The sequence below is a fragment of the Sminthopsis crassicaudata genome, chromosome 1 (assembly GCF_048593235.1).
Source record: "Sminthopsis crassicaudata isolate SCR6 chromosome 1, ASM4859323v1, whole genome shotgun sequence".
Classification (NCBI taxonomy): domain Eukaryota; kingdom Metazoa; phylum Chordata; class Mammalia; order Dasyuromorphia; family Dasyuridae; genus Sminthopsis; species Sminthopsis crassicaudata.
This window is the reverse complement of record NC_133617.1, coordinates 67,725,851-67,738,700: the sequence shown is the minus strand read 5'-3', so window position 1 is coordinate 67,738,700 and position 12,850 is coordinate 67,725,851.

Genomic DNA, 12,850 nt, shown 5'->3' with positions numbered 1-12,850 from the left:
TCTTTTTTCTTTTTTTTTTTTTTTTTTTTTCAATACTGGGCAGTTATTTTGCTGTACAAGGGGCAGACAAATTTTTTAGAATTCAGATAGCCTCAAAATATGTACAGGGGTTTCTGTTTGACTCTAGATATCAAAGGATTTTCTAGAAGTAGCAGCTAACCCCTCAAGTCCCTGTACTTCAGCTTCAGCAGTTCTCAAGCCAGATGGCACAAAGAGAAAATTAAAGAATTAGAGCACATAGATTTTTCTGGTATAGAGAAAAAAAACAGTCCCCAAGCTTCAAATGTTGGTTTTATTTTATTGGAAAGAATGATTTTTTTTTCCCCTCTGAAATTTGTTAAAGGTCATATTTACTTTCACGCCAAATTGCGTGTCTGCAATGAAATTTTTACCAAATCTATGAGTTGAGGGGTAGTGGGTGGGGGAGGATTATCAGTGTTACAGGGCAGTGCCTTAGTGAGGACCAACTAGCCTATTTTATTTTCCGTTTCTAGTTGATATTCAAACAGATGTGCCTGTTACTCATAATACAAAATCTGAATCTATCTCCTTTTCCCTCATTAATTGCCAAGGACTGCTTTGAGCTAATGGCACTGTCTGTAGCAATCTGATGTGGGGGAACAGCCATCCTTGTATTGTCTTAGTACATAAATGTTCTCCTCTGTGGAAGAAGAACACAAATGCCTTTGTGGTCTTGAACGTCAGATATTTGTAAAACATTAACATTTGCATTATTGGTTAGCTCCAAGGTAACAATTTTGTGCCAAAAACCAAATTGCAAACAAAAAAAACAAAAAAAAAAAAAACAAAAAAAAAGAAAGAAAGAAAAAAAGGTCAAATCTGGTTTAGCATTACATTATGAAAGGTAATAGTTTTTTTTTTTTCCTTCTGGAAATGTTTATACTGATAGTTTTGTGCTCTGATGATTTTCAGGATTTTCTTATAAATGTGTATATTTGAATATATTCTGTCCCAAATATTCTATTAATGCAGAAGGTACTAACGAAACTCAGATGGCCTTTTAAAAATGACTTCATGAGAAGTGAAAGATGTGTATATTGACAGGGCTCTTTACATTCCTAAGTCTATGTGGGCTTATACAGGAAGAGTAGGGAGTAAATAAAACACATTTTTATTTCAGAAAATCTGTACTAGTTACAGGATTTGTCTGGTTGAATGCTTCAGGATCTATAATGAAGCAAGGCCAAAAGAATGTTTTTTTTTGTTGGGTTTTTTTTTTTTTTTTTAGAAATCCCTTTTCCTAGAAGAAATTTATGCTAATTTTTTTATGGAATGTGATGAATTGGTTTTTCTTTCACGTGTGGTAACCCAACAAAAATGAACTTCTGCCTCATGATACAATCTATTCCTTTGCAAGAATTCCAACAAGCAAAGTTAAAAGTCAAGTGTAGGTGTATACCACAGTGACTATATTTGATTAGCCCTTTTGAATTAGCCCTTTTGATAAATGCCAAAACTGATGTGCACAAAAATCTCATTGACACTTTCATTTTTAATAGCAATAAACATTGAATGTGCCCATCTTGGAAATAATCTTCCATGCTTTGGACTGTGACTTTTTCTTTCATTATTTTTTTTTTGTTGTTGTTGTTCTCCCAGCTGGCCCATTTGGCTCCCTGGTGCTCATGGGCAGACCTCTCACTCCTGGTGGTTCTCATGATAAAGCTAAAAGGGGATTAGAATTGAAGTAGGAAGTGAATGGAAATAAGAGCCCAGTGTGGTTTTATGGCTAGTGTGCTACCCTCATGGTGCCCAGGGACTGAATCTTTGCCGTGGCAAGATACAGGAAGCACAATCTCCTGAACTTTTGTCCTTGGCTCTACTGCTGCGTCAAAAGGATTTTTTGCTCATTTCAAACATCCGATCCTTATTCCAGCTTCTTTTCATCTTTGTCATATCCACCCACTATGAAAATTAATCAGTTTACACCAGTGTTCACACACCCATCACACTCATCTAGGACTGTTTGCTTTAACACTTTTGAAAAGTCCTCAAATATGGCTCTAGAAATTTGACTTCTGAGATAATAAAAACCACATCAGGAAAAACTGTTCCTTGGACTCAAGAGGAGCAATGAAAGGATTGTTTTGGGAAGAAAACAATTTAGAAAGAACAAAAAAAGGCAGAGACAATTGATGTTTTTGTAGCACTTTAAGGTTTAAAAAGCATTTACAATGCAACCCTGTGAGGCTGAATTTTAATATTCTCTCATCAGTAAGAAAACTGGGGCCTGAAGAGACTAAGTGATATGCTCAGCACCTCACAAGTAGGAAATGTCAGATTCGGAATTCCGACTTTTTGATTGCCAACACATGGTTTTGATTACCCATGGGCCCTTGTTCATTCGGTGGCTGCTCAGGCTGGTTCTGTTTATCTATTATTTTGTTTACAAGTTGAGGAATCCAGAGACCACTACTTCAGGTAACCAGAAGCCCAGAGTTTCTAGTTCACAGAGATGTTCATGTACTAAATCGAAAAGCATCATTTTGATAAAGAGGACATTGAGAGCAGTTATCTCCTAGAAACTAGTGCTGAAATTATCCATCCAGGCAGATTGGATTAAAAACTGGATTAAAAGTCTTATTATGGAGTTTGAGTCCAGTTTAAAATAATACACAGTTCAAATTGTAAAAAAGTACCTATTAGATGCTGGACAGTGTGCTGGGAATACATTAAAATACATTTTAAAAATTTGCAAGGTGAATGTGGAAAACTTTGCATATATTCTGAAAATAAAACTATTATGGAAAAAAAAAAAAAGGCAAAAGACAATCCCTGCCCTCAAAGGGAGAGAGGAGATGGTGGGTGGCAAGGGCAGGGAAACAAACTATGATGATCTGGAACCAGAAAGCACATGATGAGTTAGCTGCACTGGACCTACTTCTCACATGGAGAGCCCCCAACTTCTCCAAGCACAGGGATTGAGGGGGTCTCAGAGCCTGGAGGAATGGAGAAGTGAATTTCAGAGTTTATTCAGTGTTGCCAGAAGATTGCCAGACCTACATTCTTTAGACCCTCCAAGCCAAACAAGAGGATTTTGTATTTCTGGAGGTAGTAGAGAATGACTAGTGTTTGTTAGCTAGAAAGTAGGTGAGGTGGTCAGACCTTTGCTTTATAGGAAGATCAGTTTGGCAGTAGAGGATGGAGTCTTAAGACAAGAAAACCAATTAGCAGGCTAGCTCAGAAGGGATAGGATGTTGGGGCAGAAGGGGCTTTGCAAAAGAGATGTTAGAAAGGTAGAAACAAGAGGACATCAATTCTTGATGATGTGATCTACCCTTCAGCATATATAGATCACAGACCACCATTTAAGACATGAATTCAGTTATGTATTATCTCCACCTCCCAGCAAATAAACATTCCATATACTTTGTTTTTTAAAGTTTAACAAAGGACTTTGCTCATAACTCTGGGAGAAAAGCCTATAAAAAAATTATTCTAACGCAGTGGATAGAGTACCAATCCTGAAGTGAGGAGGACTCAAGTTCAAATCTGGCTTCAGACACTTAACACTTCTTGGCTATGTGACCCCAAATTTCCTTGGCAAAAAAAAGAAAAGAAAAGAAACCTTTCTTAAGTGTGAACCCAGAACCTCACAACAAGAGTGGCCATTTAGTACAATCCATCCCCCTCATTTAAGAAGCCCTTCTACCATAGAATATCTAGACTTTTCTTGAACTTCCATATGGAGGGGGAAAATCTACCTTTAAAGGCAGCCCAGTTTATTTTTAGATAAGAGTATTTTAGAATACAGAGTATTCCCAAAGTAGATGGGCCTCCTGGAGGTTTTTTCTGTCATTCCCCATAGCTTCCTTGTTACAAAAAGTCTTCCAGTTAAGCCTTTTAGATGGGACAAGGAGAACAAATCTCAAAGTGTCTTCAATGTGACAGCTTCTCAAGTATTTAGAAGTAAGTTCTTCTAGGTGACTGACAGCCTAAGTGCCTTCACCCAATTTCATATAACTCCTTTCTCTGTCCAGTTTATTCTTCTGTGAACACATTCCAACTAACCAATGCCTTTCCTGACATGTGGCCCACTTAACTGAGCTCAGCGCATAAATTTAATAAAATGGAATTTAATTAGGGATAAGTATGAAGTCTTAATATGAGTTTAAAAAGTTGGGGGAAACATTGCTAGTCATTAGTTCATTTGAAAAAAAATTATTAGATTTAATCCATCCTAGCTTATCAAGATTTTTGTATCATCCATAAACTTGATAAAACATAAAACATTCCCTATCACAAATGTTTTTATTTAATTGCTAAAAATGTTAAATGGAACAGATAACCCATAACCAGTTGGCATCATTGAATATTCTTTAGCTTCAATCAATTCTGAATGAATTATAAAAATTTACTATACTATCATCTAGATCATCTATTTTCCATAACAACAGAATGACAGTTTTGTAAAAACCCAATGTTAGTCATTTTTCCTGATGAAACCTCTTGCTTGTTTGAGTGTCTGCTAACTTGCCAAATATATAACTTGTACATATGCCTGTAATAAGGTTACTAGGGATACCAATAATGGCAAATCTAACTTCAGGTGGATTAAGTTGTAGTATGCTAAACTATTAGGTATCTGAATGTCTACCCATGATGAGTCCCCAGAAACAGGAAACCACCAAGTTCCCTAAAGAACCATGATAAGGGCAATCAGAGTAGAACCAGAAAGCAGCCTGGTCAAAATAGGGAAGTCCTATCTTTTAAAAATAAATTAAAAAAAAAATCCATTTATTCTCCTCTAATCCTGTGGCACCTCTTCTGTTCTCCAATAGACAGTGGCTCAGCCTTTTTTCCCTTTTCATTAACTTGGAAAGAAGTTCATCTGCGCCTGGTGATTTAACCCATCCTTAGCAGTTTGCTGCTCTCCTACTTATCTTGGATATGAACGTTAGCCATTCATTTTGTCCCACCTTTTGCAGTCTTCAGACAGAGGAAACCTAAAGCAAAACAAGAGTCCCAACTTTAAAGTCCCTTCTTGGTCGGTAATTTTCAGGTTCCTGAGACAATAGTGAATAGACCACTTCTCAAACCTACTCATAAACCATAAAATTAGCATATAAGTAACATGAACTCTGATCCAACTTTATATAAATCTATCTCCCTCCCTTTGATTCCTTGCTAAAATTCCTTCCTGAAACTTAGCCCACTGTTGTCAGAGTAATAAACTCTTTACTCACTTAACTTGGAGACTGGGTCTGTGAATTCTTTTGCCACACTTGTGACACCAATCTGGGGACCCCCAAATGTTGTTGGGGGTGCCTTATCCCTCAACAATCCCAATTTGCCTCAGGGATGTCTGTGAGCTGCATCCTCAAAGATTTCTGATTTGCCTCATGTGTTGCCCATATTTTACATACAGACATCTAAGGCCATGGATTTTGTAGCTGGCTCCTTTCTTAGATTTTTGTCTCCCGTGAATTTCTGTGTGTCTATTGCTATTCTTCTTACTCTCCTGCTACTCTGTAAGGTATTTAATTTGGTGGTTAGATGCAGATGGTTCCCCACCCTCAATTTTTTTTTAGCTTAAGACTTAGTTGTATAACTCAAAGCAATGCCCTACATACAAGTCTGGCTAGTTACAAGGGGCCACACTTTTATATTTTAAACCATGATCCAGAAATGGTCATCAATTGTCATGGTGAAAAAAAAATCTGTACTTCAAAGATATTCAGGCTCTTGAGCTTGAATTTGAGCTTAAATTTTCTGGTCTCAGTTGCCTCATCTGCAAGATGTAGGGGTTCAATTTGATGAGTTTTCCTTGTACCTACAAAACTCTAATCTTGTACACTTGCATTATTAATCAGTCTTTTGAGTCTTAGGTTTATGTTGAATTTTGTGGAAGATAAGATGTATGAAGTGTTGAATTTTAGGCTTTTTTTCACCTTTGCAACTCTCTTAAATATGTTCCTCTTCTTTCCTCTGATATCACTATCATTCTGGTGTGGCCCCTCCTCACTTATACCCGTAGGCAGTAGCTCCAGAGTGATTTTCCTCAAGCATTAATCTTGTGGATCTTTCTATCTTTCCAGTCTTCTTACAATTTACATACTCTTTAATCCAAAGATACTGGGCTTTCTTGCTATTCTAGGAACAAGACATTTCATCTTTTAGCTCCAGGAATTTTCTCTGGCTTAAATCCCAACTTTAAAATCCCTACTTTTACCACAAGCCCTTCCCTATGTATGCTCTCTTAATTCTGGTATCTTCCCTCTGTCAATTCCCTACTTATCCTGTGGGCAGCTTGCTTTGTATATATTTGTTTGCATCCTATTTCCCCATTAGATTGTAAATTCCTTGAGACTACCTCTAGTGTATCCTTAATGCTTAGCATACTTCCTGGCACATAGGGGGTGCTTAATGTTTATTAATTGATAGGTAATACATCTGAATTTCATTTCTTTTTTAAAAAAAATAATAGCTTTTTATTTCCTTGAGAATACTTCTAGTGTATCCTTAATGCTTAGCATACTTCCTGGCACATAGGGGGTGCTTAATGTTTATTAATTGATAGGTAATACATCTGAATTTCATTTCTTTTTTTAAAAATAATAGCTTTTTATTTTTCAAAATACATGCTAAGATAGTTTTCAACATAAACCCTCTCAAAATCTTGTGTTACACATTTTTATTTTTTTCTACTCCCTCCCCTAGACAGCAAGTAATCCAATAGAGGTTAAATATGTGCAATTTTTCTAAATAAATTTCCACACTTATGCTACACAAGAAAAATCAAATTAAAAAAAAGAACAAAAAAGGTGAAAATACTATGTTGTGATCCACATTCAGTCCCAACAGTCCTCTCTCTAGATGCAGATGACTCTCCATCTGTCTATTGGGAGTTGGCCTGAATCATCTCATTGTTGAAGAGAGCCATCAGAATTGATTGCATAATTTTTTTGTTGCTGTGTACAGTGATCTTCTGTTTCTACTCATTTTACTTAGCATCAGTTCATGTAAGCCTCTCCAGGTTTCTTTGAAATCATCCTCCTGATTGTTTCTTATAGAATAATAATATTCCATAACATTCATATATCATAATTTATTCAGCCATTCCCCAATTAATGAACATTGATTTAGTTTCCAGTTCCTCACCACTATTAAAAGAGCTGCTACAAACATTTTTGCACATGTGGGTCCTTTTCCCTCTTTTGTAATCTCTCTGGAATACAGACCAGTACAGACATTGCTGGATCAGAGATGGTATCAAAGATGATTTTCACAGTTTAACAGCTCTTTGGGCATAACTGAACTTCATTTCTAAAGGTAAGTTCAAACTGCTGAAGGTTTCCAAGCAAAGGAACCAATGTGTGTCGTGTGGTAGTTTAGAAAGCTTGAAGAAATAGGAGCTTTTCAGACTAAGGTGGCAACCCTGAATTTCAACTGCCAAGTTTTAATTAGAAAATCACTAAGTACCTGTATACAGAGAATGTAAAAAAGTTAAATAAGATGTAAAAATTGAGCAAGACATTCTTGTTCTTATGGAGCGTATTTAGTAACGGAATAGGACATAGATAACTATAATATAAAATACACAATGAATGTATCAGAGATACACAACACTGTTTAAAGGGAAGGTCAATGTGATTGGGAAAATCAACAAGGCTTCAGGGAGGAGAAACTACTTTATCTGGACTTTAAAGATTGTTAGTAACTCACAGGGATGGAAAACAAAGGATGTTTCTGTGAACAGAGCAAAAACAGGTCAGAAAGCATAAGGGCCAACGAATGGTTCATATTACTTAGAACATAAATGTGGAAGTGTAGAAAAGCAAAGTGGCCCCAGATTGGGAGTCTCTTAATACCAGGCAAGGGAGGTTCAACTTTATGATTGATAGGGAGCCACTCAAGAATTTTGACCAGAGGAGTAACATGGCTAGATATATGTATAATGCAGATTCATTTGGCACTGTAAAAGTTAGAGGGAGGACAAAGTGGAAAGCGAGAGCTGTGTCAGGAACCATCCTGTGCAGAGAAGAAAGCTTGTCCCATTTCTTGATAATTCTCCAAACTAGCTCAAAATTCATCTCCAGATGGGGGCAGCTAGGTGGCACAGTGGATAGAGCACCAGCCTGGAATTCAGGAGGACCTGAGTTCAAATCTGGTCTCAGACACTAAACACTTCCTAGCTGTGTGACCCTGGGCAAGTCACTTAACCCCAGCCTCAGGGGGAAAAAAAAAATTCATCTCCAGAAATATTTCCACGATCACTCCTATTATATTCAGCTCAGCCTCAAGTTCTCCTTGTGTTTTTCATTTTTTCCCTTTTCATACTATAAGTGCCTCTAATACCTACTCTTTCCATTTCATTTCCTCTCCCCTGTGTTTAATGCTGTGCTTTGGGTGCAATAGGCACTCTTCTGGGTTAACTGTCTCTCTGCCTGTATGACAGTCAGTGTAGAACAAGGGGAAGTTCCACACAGAATTAAAGAAACATGACACAAATACCAAGTAGTTGGACCCTCATTCAGCTCCCCCCAAGAAATGACCACTAGCTTCCCAAACCCTCCAAGGTTGTGTTGAAATCTTTGTAATCTTGGCCATGCTTCCCAATGGGCTTAGGTCTTCCTATAAAAATCAAAGTGCTGGACAAAGGGTGTTCCCATAACGACTCTCCAAACCTTAGGATTTCCAAAAATGTTGTCTTCCTGATGATCTGCTGTCCTCCAGTGGCCACTGCCTAACATAGCTGCCTTCCATTTCTGGGTCTTCAAAGGCTTCTCTCTGAAAATACTCTAGGAAGGTACATTTTTTTTTTTTTTCTGAGCATGAGTGTCTTTTTTAGTGAACTGCCTATCAGAGGTCATAGTGAAGGAGAACACCAAGTGTAGAAGCTAGACTCAGTTTGTTTTCACCTTGGAAAGGTATGCTACTTGTTGAGAAAAGCTGACAAGCCTCCCCAAATCGGCTTCATCACACTGATAGCCAGGACTTGCCATGCTTCCAACACCCTTCCATATAGTCTCCATTAGATTGTTATGTCTTCAATGTTTTGAGCTGTGGAGCAGAGAGAAGTCGTCTTGAAATTCGGAGTCTCAATGCCCAATGCCTGGCACGGGTTAAGACTCTTAACAGATTTTTATTCCTCTCTCCTACCGTTCCCTCTTCTCCCTATTATAAACACATAGACCCAGACAGACGTGTACACATGCACTTCCGGCAAGGAATGGGACAAGGGGGAAAAAAAGATTTAGATGGTGATTCCCCAGATCAAGGGTCAAAAAAGAGAGGGTTGTATTTCCACTCCTGGCACATCTTAGTCTTTTCACACCTTTTCACCTAGAGCTACAAAGAATTTGAGGCCATTTAACTCATTTTGAAACTTTCTAGTACCCAATCAGCTGCACCTTGAAGGTTCCTCTGAAGCTGTGGGAGGAACCCAATACCTCTCAAGATAGATGAGCATACTGACTTTATTAATCTCCTTTCATGCTATAACAGTTCCTCTTCTGCTGACTTTTCCTTCTAAGTTGCACTCAGATTTCTTCTTTCCTAAAACAAAACCACTTTCCCTTGTAAAAAATTACCACTTTCCCTTTGCCCTACTATTCAATTGGTCTTGCATTTCATTAACCTCCTAAATTTCTAAGACCACACTTTTTTTTTGGCTGAGGCAATTTGGAGTTAAGTGACTTGCCCAGAGTCACACAGCTAGGAAGTGTTAAGTGTCTGAGGACAGATTTTGAACTCATATCCTCCTGACTTCACGGCAGGTGTTCTATCCACTGCACCACCTAACTGCCCAGACCTGTACATTTTTGATCACTCCATAATCCATGATTCTTCTACCTTCATCATCATAAACTCTGTTCCTCTTTCTGATCATTTGCTGCTATTTTCTCAGTTCTTTAATTCCTCTTGATTAAGCCAGACCACCATCTGGGATGTGGCCAAATTTTTCTTCCTTCATAGTCTTGAACCCTCTATTAACCATTTAAGTTTCAAGTTACCTGTTGACCTCTACCCCAGAATGTCCTAACACTGCTTACACGGTCTGAAACCCCACCTTAAGAAACCTTTTACCAAAACAAATCACATTCTGTTGAATGCCAGTGAGAAATCACACAAATGTTACCCAAACTCAAGTTAGCCCTGACTGTAATGCAGCAATCATTATACTAGACTCCAAATCTCATGCCCTCTCCTCCCATGCTCCACCCCCCAAAGACGCCCTCCTCCCTAAGGCCTTTGTTCTAGTCTCTTTGCCTCTACTTGTCACCTGGATTCTCTCCCCTCCCATCTTCTGGGGAGCAGGCTCTGATTATCCACGTTAATTTTCTCTGTGGTCTGCATTTTGTACTTACTTCCACCAGCACTGAAATGGCTTCACTTTAAGTTATTATATCGGTGTTATCCGCTATCTCTCTATTCCCTTTGTTCACTCCTAGAAAAACTGTCCACACTCTCATAGCCATTTTATCTTCGACTGGCTTCTCCATCTCAATTCTCAACCTGCCTCCTCAAACTACCACTTGGCTGGAAAGTTCTCTCCAAGGTTACCAGTGATCTCCTGGCCACTAGATCCCACGGCATTTTCTCAGACCTCGTCCTTCCCATGTCAACTGCCATTCTTCCCTTCTCTCCCCCATGACATTCACTTGAAAGGCAGCATAGTAAAGTGGAGAGGCTGCTGATCAGACCCTGCCCAAAGTCTCTAGGGTGTAGACACTGCCAGGGGCGCAGGAAGCATCTGATGGCACTCAAGTGTAAAATGAGAGGTTAGACTAAATGCTTTGTTGGGTACTCTGCAACTTTAAATCTATTCTTCCTTACTGGACTGCTCCCTCAGTTTTATTTGCTGCTCTGTCATCCAAACACTATTAAAGACAATTTCTACAGCCTTGACTGTGTGCTTGTCTTTGTGCTGGGGCTACAGAGTAAAAACCATGGTCCTTTCCCTCAAGGAGCTTACAGTATAACATAGGAGGCAACTTGAAACACGTCCTCATAAGATGCAGACTGTAAATTACAAGCAATCTTAGAGGCCCAGTACAAACCTCCTGCAAAAAAGGGGAAATTGGAATCTTGAAGGAAGCTAAAAGGCAGAGGTGAAGAGGAAGAGCACTTCAGATGTGGGCAACAGCAGTGCAAAGACATGGAGTATGAAGAACATATCGTATCCAAGAAATGGCAAATATCAGCATCGTGTATACAGCAGGGGATAAGGGCTTTTGTTTCAAGGGATATCACCTCACTTGTCCCTGCTCCATCCTGGGCTCTCTTTTTCTCTCTGGTGACCAGAGAGGGGCTGAGCTCCTATGAATTCAATTGTCTTTTCTATGAAAACCATCTCCCAAGTCTCTGTTTTCAGTTATCATTTCCTGATGTTTTTCCTATCACTACTTTCATCTGGATCTCCTTTAACATGTTTTCAAACTCAGCCAAACTAGATTCAGCTTCCCCTCAAACTTGCACCTGATCCAAACTTCTCTCTTTCTGTTCAAAGTGCCACCATCTTTTTAGGAGCCCAGGTTTGAATTTCAAAGTCATCCATGACACTTTTTGATCAGTACGTGGTCCTCCCACTCACATCTCATATCTGCCCTTGCTCACATGGCCGAGTTCTTCCCCCAGCTATTTGCCACAGTCTCTTAAGAGATTCCAGACTCTCCCTCTCCAAACCATGCTCTACATATCTCCCAAATTAATATTCCTAAAGAACTGGGACTTATCAGTTCCCTGCTCAAAAAGGTCAGCAATAGGTTAGGTTCACAGGACAAAATTGTGAATAACTATAGCAATCTAGTGTTTGACAAACCCAAAGATCCCAACTTTTGGGATAATTCATTATTTGACAAAAACTTCTGGGAAAACTGGAAATTAGCATGGCAGAAATTAGGCATGGACCCACACTTAACATCATATACCAAGATCAAAATAGATCCATGATTTAGGCATAAAGAAGGAGATCATAAATAGATTAGAGGAACATAGGACAGTTTACCTCTCAGACTTGTGGAGGAGGAAGGAATTTGTGACCAAGGAGAACTAGAGATCATTATTGATCACAAAATAGAAAATTTTGATTACATCAAATTAAAAAGCTTTTGTACAAATAATACTACTGCAAACAAGATTAGAAGGGAAGTAACTGGGAAAATATTTTTACAGTTAAAGGTTCAGATAAAGGCCTCATTTCCAAAATATATAGAGAACTATTAAGAAATCAAACCATTCTCCAATTGATAAATGGTCAAAGGATATGAACAGACAATTTTCAGATGATGAAATTGAAACTATTTCTACTCATATGAGTGTTCCAAATCACTACTGATCAGAGAAATGCAAATCAAGACAATTCTGAGATACCACTACACACCTGTCAGATTGGCTAAGATGACAGGAAAAAATAATGATGAATGTGGGAGGAGCTGTGGGAAAACTGGGACACTGATGCATTGTTGGTGGAGTTGTGAAAAAATCCAGCCATTCTGGAGAGCAATCTGGAATTATGCCCAAAAAGTTAACAAACTGTGCATACCCTTTGACCCAGCAGTGCTACTACTGGAAATACTAAAGAAGGGAAAGGGACCTGTATGTGCCAAAATGTTTGTGGCAGCTCTTTTTTGTAGTGACTAGAAACTGGAAAATGAATGGATGCCCATCAACTGGAGAATGTTTGGGTAAATTATGGTATATGAATGTTATGGAATATTATTGCTCTGTAAGAAATGACCAGCAGGAGGAATACAGAGAGTCTTGGAGAGACTTACATCAACTGATGCTGAGTGAAATGAGCAGGACCAGGAGATCATTATGCACTTCAGCAATGATACTGTATGGATGTTTTCTGATGGAAGTGGATATCTTCAACAAAAAGAAT